At 37.1% G+C, this 7,325-nt stretch overlaps 1 non-coding gene across 1 annotated transcript; it reads right to left on the bottom strand.

Annotated features, from left to right (window-relative positions):
* Positions 1-6,924: 6,924 nt before the first annotated feature.
* On the bottom strand, positions 6,925-7,029 carry LOC113602959 (U6 spliceosomal RNA). Its single transcript, XR_003424471.1, has one exon. It is a non-coding gene; the product is annotated as a U6 spliceosomal RNA (small nuclear RNA).
* Positions 7,030-7,325: the final 296 nt, after the last annotated feature.

A 7,325-nucleotide genomic window follows, 5' to 3' on the forward strand; every position in this document is an offset into this window, starting at 1 on the left:
CCAGTTCATCTTATTCCTTCTCTGTCCCAGCCCTACAATCTGTTATTTCTCAAGGAGCCCTAGTTCTTTTAAAGAGGACTGTTAATAGGAGCCAAGTTCTGGGCACTAGATGTGCTCTTTGTTCATTAGGGTGTCTTTAGTGGAAGCAGATAGAAGTTATATGTGTGTAATATATTCCCACATAAATACATGTGTACATACACACACATAACCATGCAAAAATGTATGTGTAATTACACACACACACACACACACACACATAAAATTTGTGTTTTCCTTATTCATTTGGCACATATCGGTACCTACCATGCACCAGCCACTGATCTAAGCATCAGAGATACAACTATGAACAAAACAATGTTTTTGCTTCATAGAGTTTATGTTTCGGGGGGCTGGAGACAATAAGCACATAAACAAATGAGTACAATATTATGTTTAATTGGAAGTCTGATGTAGGGTATGTCCTCCCGAGTTGGTATTTGAGATGGCACCTATGCCTCCACTTTCCTTGATCTGATCTGTGAATCTTGGTGAATCTGGCTTCATATTCAGTACGGTAGAAAGATGGTTACAGCATTTTTGATATATATTCTAGAGGAAAATTGTAAACTATTTCTTCTTACTGCTTCCATTAAGGGAGAGAAAACTTTTCCCAGAATGCTCAGTTAGCCTTACTTTTAATCTGCAATATTTGGGTCACACACCCATTTCTGAACTAATTGTTGGCTGGAATAAAAAAAAGGAACTACCATGACTGGCTGAGAGAAAAATAATCTGGGATGAAATGGATGTTGACGACTCATAGATTTTCAATGTAAAAATTGTTTTAAGTAAATGTCTTTTTAAATATTTTCTCTATTTTAGAAGTCCCTGGAGGGAGAGAGAGAAAAAAAAAAGTTTCAGAGAATTCCATTACCCCTCTTTCATGCACAATGAACAAACATCAAATAGCTCTTTTTGAGAAGCTTATTTGTGTCTTATTTTATTACAGTCTTCCTGGATATTTTTTTCCTCCCAATGTCAATTAATTTTAAAGCAATCTAGTCATAAATTTATGATAAGAAGTCATAGATTCAACTAACTTGTGTAATATATTTCAAATATTAGAAATTATGTGGAAAATACATTCACAGAGGGGAAGTCATTTAATTTCTAACATGTAGACCATAAAGCAAACTAATTAAATTCAGTCTGATAAACCTGAAATATAGCCATTTTATAGTAGGAATGGGTAAATTTTTTGTATTTGCTGCTAAAGATACTTAATTTCTTTTATGTTTATTTACTAGAGCCCATGTCAATTGAAATAGTTGAAAACTTAACTTGTTTTTCTTGAGCACACTTTTCATAAACAGGCTGGTTTCTAGGAAGTATTCATTGCTAACAGTAGTGAGTATTTTTAAGTAACACCACATTGGTTGCATCTAACTTATATTACACTGCTGTTCATTTGGGGGAAAACAAAGAAAACATTGGTAATGTTGTCTAAAAGCAAACTAATTAATTTCCCACTCTTTATTTTTATTATTATTTTTTTAACGTTTATTTATTTTTGAGACAGAGAGAGACAGAGCATGAATGGGGGAAGGTCAGACAGAGAGGGAGACACAGAATCTGAAACAGGCTCCAGGCTCTGAGCTGTCAGCACAGAGCCAGATGCGGGGCTCGAACTCAGGGACTGTGAGATCGTGACCTGAGCCGAAGTCGTACACTTAACCGACTGAGCCACCCAGGTGCCCCAATTTCTCACTCTTTAAAAGAGAGTGTCTACTGTAGATATTTAACATGTAACAAAAATATCACTCATCTTTATCTCTGGATTTAATGTTCACAAAATATTCTAGTAGGCTTAATCTAAGTAACATATATATTTAAGATTGTAAGAAAAGGAGGAGGGTAGAAAATAATTCTGACTTTCTGAATATTCTGAATTTTCATCTAATTATTACATGTCTTTTGAGTATCATAAATGAGAGCAAGAAATAGCATGTGAATTCTGAGGAATTGAATCACATTTGGATTTCTTTGTAAAATCAAATGCACAAATTGAAAATCAAGATGAGAATACCATAAGTAAAAAATCTTCAATGCCAGGAACATTCAAGTGTCTCTGTTTTAGCTTTTCTTTATTACATATGAACTAGAAGATAAATAATATTAATCTTATCAGAAATTTCTTTCTACATTAGTGCTATGTTCTACCAAGCAGTTATCTTAAAAGGCAATGTTTCTCCCTCAATGATGCTATTCTTTTCCTTATTACTATTTGTAATGCCTCTTTTTAGAACCTTTTTGGTATACATGAGAACCCAGTCACATCACCTTAGTGTCATATCTTTAATTCCCACTCCCCCAAATGTTATTTTCCAGCTTGATCATCACGTAGTCACAAATCATTTGATCCCAAATCACTTATTCAATTTGGATCCACATGGTTTTAGTCATTCAAAAAATAGATGAAATATGTCCTCAGTAGAGGAAAGGTTGCTTATGTTGGTAATTATTTTGAAGAGAAAATATTCTTTTGAATCTAAGAACATTGAAAGTTGTGGGGAGTGAAATCTGGCCATTTGCAGCTTGTGGATGGAACTGGAGAGTATTATGCTAAGTGAAATAAGTCAGTCAGAAAAAGACAGATACCATATGTTTTCACTCATATGTGGATCTTGAGAAACTTAACAGAAGACCATGGGGGAGGGGAAGGGGAAAAAAAAAGTTACAGAGAGGGAGGGAGGCAAACCTTAAGAGACTCTTAAATACTGAGAACAAATTGAGGGTTAATGGGGGGTGGGGAAGAGGGAAAAGTGGGTGATGGGCATTGAGGAGGGCACTTGTTGGGATGGGCACTGGGTTGTTGTATGGAAACCCATTTGACAATAAATTATACTAAAAAATAATTATAAATCCAACCATCTCAAAAAAATAAAATAAAATATTGGCATTAGCAAGTCTTGAGAGGTCCGAAATTCTTTGTGTTGACCTGCATTCAGTATTGAAACTGAAAACTGCTTGTCATCATAAAACTTTGTTCAGAAGAAAAAAAAAAGAAATTTGTGGGGAAAAGACTCATTCTCAAGCACTTAAACACTGGAACATATAAAAAAAAATCAATGCTTTAAGTAAATAATTATATCACCTGGAATATTATACATATGTATATTATTCTTAAGGGCATGAATTATGCTGATAAGGAGGATTCAGTATAGTTTTAGTATTTGAAACAAATGCTAAATACATATGACAGGAACAATGCATTTGCAATTCTCCCACTTGATACTGTATCGGGCAGTCTCTCAGCCTTTCCTGGAGCTAAGATATTTTTTGACACTTGGTTATATTTGTGGCATGAATAGTTGGAAAGATGTTTTATCTTAGGACTTTTTATTCTGTAATACACTATGCTGTTTCTTGAGAAGATAGTGGAACAAGATGCAGGACCTAGAAAGGAGATGGTGGAACACTGGTTTTTGACCCTAGGTTCCTCACTTACTCCAGTCTGGATTTAAAGTATAGAAGCCAGAACACTGGATATTCGATTTGTCTAGAGGAAGTTATCTACAGGCTGTGAATTCCATCCTACCCTCATTACAGGACAGTGAAGGCGTTTGACATCTATTTCTACGCCCAGAAAAAAAGTGCTCCAAGAGACCATGTGTCTCTTGGATCTCTAGTAATGTACTCATTAGTGTTGGACTCAAATCTGAAAAATCTAAAGCTTGAGCATTCTAACTGTTCTGAGAGCTGAGCAAGATACTGAAGATGGCCTGCATTCCCAGAGTTTATTGGGATCAAAGGTACATGACCACTTCATCTGGAATGAAAAGTGGGCCTCTGGAGCAGGCAACAAAAACTGAAACCGTCTGAGATCTCGTCCAAGAGGGGCACATGGAAGTGGAGGGAACCCTGGTGGAGAGCAGTTGGGACCATACCACTGGGTGCTGCAGGGCTGGGCATAACATATAAATGGCTAGTTGAAACAGTTAAAGTAATTCATTTCAAGGGATCTGCAAGAGGGACATTGCCAGTATTGCAGGGTGTCTGGGGCATTCCAAAATCACCCCATGAGAAAAATTGTTTTAAACCCTTGTCAGACCCAGAGAACACCAACGCCAACTCACAACAATCTCCACTGAGAAAGAACTTACCAGCCACTCACCTCTCCTGCCCATCAAAGGCAGCCAAATGGTTAGGGAGGTGGGGCAGTGGGGGGGGGGGGGGGTTGGGCACCATAGGCAAGAAAACATTGGCAAGACCCCCAGGCCCTTCCTTTCCATTGTAGTTAACCCAAGTGATACAGGAATGTAATAAAAGTGACCAGAAAAAGCCTAGAATTTTGTCTAGAATTTATTTAATGGGGACTGGGGGGGGGGGTAGTTACCATGGAACAAGTTTGAATGTGTAGTGGGAAAAACTTTTAAATACTTTTTCTTATTATCTCTGTGTGTCTGGCTTATTCTATACAACTGTTTCAATAGTCTTTTTGTTAGTAAAAGAAGTCCAGTTCTTTTACTCAAATCCAAAAGTTATTTCCAGAAAAGATAGTAATGTCTGAGCTGGAATCAGTGACAGGAGTGCTAAGCAGTCAAAATAGGCAAGAGAAGAAGACAGCTCATCACAAAGGCCTACCTCATAACTGCGCCCAGTGCCTAACAGTTTACATACATTAGCTGATCCTAGTGGTGTTTTAGGAAAATGGTGCCACGATGCTCATTTTATCACTGAAGAGATCAAGATTCATGAAAGTTAAGTCATATTTTTTAGGTCAGAGAGTTCATTAGTGATAGAGACAGGATTTAATCCAAATCTGTCCAACCTTGTCTTTTCTTCACACTCTCTCAGGGAACCTGTAACTGTTAACCTACAGTCCTACTACCTTACCTATCCCATAGAATCAGACTTCTATTTCTTTCCCCTCCCCTTCACTGTGTGATGTAGCCAGTGCAAGCCGTTCCTTTTCACACTAGGGGAAAAGAGACACACAGGGACATAAACAGTAAAGGGAAGAAGATAGCCATAGAGAGACAGCCCTGCCTGTCCCTCTCTGACCCCGTGTCCAGATTCCTCTCCTTGATGCACTTTACTCTGGACACACTGACCCTTTCCTATGAGTGAGGCAGGCATTGTCCCACTTTGGAGCCTTTGCACTGAGAGCTTTCTCTTCCACCAAGTATCTGTATGGCTAATCCCTTCACTCCCCCAGGGTGTTGCCTTAAAGGAGGCAATATCACCTCGATATCACCTTCTCTTTTAGCTGGGTCCTAATCATCCTACTTGATTGTAACCCTGATTCCACACTTCACAGCTCTGATCCCTCTCGCCCCACCTTGGTTTTTTGTTTGTTTGTTTGTTTGTTTTGTTTTGTTTTGTTTTTCCCATAGTGTGTAATACTTTCCAACAGTTATTTATTTGTTATGTTTAATATTTAGTATCTCTTCCCTTCACTATGATGTAAGGTCCATGTGGACCTCTACCTCAAGCCTCTAAAAGATTGCCTGGCATTTGGTAGGCATGTACCATGTATTAAGTAAAAAAATTACTGAATCCTGGCTTAGATCCCCTCCAGGAATTATCACATACTGTTTTTGTTTCCTGGCACCTTATTGTTGGTTTTTGCTCTGCTTTCTTTGCTGGGCTTCCACTAATCATCTTGGAAGGGACGTTGTATCCCATTATGTCTCTCTGGGTTTCAGCTGTAGAGTTTCTTGCTTTTGTCCATCCCAGTACTGACTGAGCTCCTTCCCTCATTCTGATAAGTCTTTGTCAAAGTCAAATGACATGAAGATCTTAATTTTTATAGCACTTACCTTGTCAACATATTTTAAGGTTTACAAATTATAGCCACTGCTTTTGATAGACACATGTAAATTTTATTAAAAAGTCCTGGTTTTCATCATAGTGAATTTGATATGTGAGTAAATTCTAGTATATACTAGGTAGGCTCTTTCCAAAATTTTACAAATTGATTTCTCATTCTACTTTGTAATTAAGATATAGGCATGAACCAACATTTGCACATAATATATGGTAGCTGATTTTGCATAAAACTCAGAAATAAATATGTGTATCTGAGATTGGAATAAAATAAATTTAACATTGTCTGTGGCTGTGAAATTCATAATCCCTGATTCTACAATGAAAGATTTGTAGAGAAAATTATCTATTCACAACCATTCCCATGTGGATCCATTTAGGGAAACTTTACTTGCAAGAATCTGTAAAAATGCTAATAAACCACATTTCTCACCAGCTTAGGCCTAGCTTTTTATTTGTTTCTGGCTTTGAGATAACTTTGAATAGGCAATATAGTGTCACCATGGGTAATGAATGATGCATGCATGAAATAGTGACCTTAAAACTGCACATTTCTCTTAAAGGAATCAATTTACACACCATTGCTGCTTAAATTTTATGAGCAATTATGTATCATGTCTTTCCTACATAAATGATAGACAATCTATTTTAATCAACATTAATGTCCATGAAATTGTAACTTTGCTGGTGTCCATTAGCAAGGATGAAATAGACATGTGAAATAGTTTGAAGAAAACAAAGAATTTAAGGGAAAATATAGCAAATGTATAGGAAAATGCAATTTACTTCGAAAGTTAAATGCTTTGGAAAAAATACAGGAAATCTCAGCAATGTGCTTGGGGCATAATATTACTAGCAATCCTGGAAAATTCTCCAAGTGTAAGTACATTCAAACATACTGTTGTAAATTAGAAGACTTTCTAGTACTTCCCCAATCACAGCATATTATTATATTATGAGTAACTAGCTAGGTAGCTATTTTAGTTCCCTCTTTTTAAATATTTTTTCTTCTTGTTTTAGTCTTACAGAATTATGGTTTGATGCATCATTATTAAATTTTTTGCTCACTCAGAGTAATCCAATAATTCTTAGTGGCAATGCAGTGGGGCTGGATAAAATGTAGATAGATTTAGGTTTACACTCTTGATTTGTGCAGGGGCCATGCTAGTCTTCTCTGTGTCGTTCCAGTTTTAGTGTATGTGCTTCCAAAGCGAGTACAATCTTGATTTGCTACTCCTTCGCAAATATCGTCGACTTCCAACTTCCTTGCCAAAACAAAATAAAACCCAAAATGCTCTGGCCCTGAGTGAACCCAACTATCCACTTTCTTTTACCTGGATTCATATTGCATCTTATGGAATACCTTATGGAAGGTCACAAAACCAGGCTGACTGGTATCACTGTAAGTTACTTCTCACAAAACGCAAATGAGGACCGACCACCACATGAGCATCTATCTCACCCTTCGCCTGTAAGCATGCTTTCCCATGTTCTCTAGCCACTATTTCATACAC

The sequence above is a fragment of the Acinonyx jubatus genome, chromosome B4 (assembly GCF_027475565.1).
Source record: "Acinonyx jubatus isolate Ajub_Pintada_27869175 chromosome B4, VMU_Ajub_asm_v1.0, whole genome shotgun sequence".
In the NCBI taxonomy this organism is placed as follows: Eukaryota; Metazoa; Chordata; class Mammalia; order Carnivora; family Felidae; genus Acinonyx; species Acinonyx jubatus.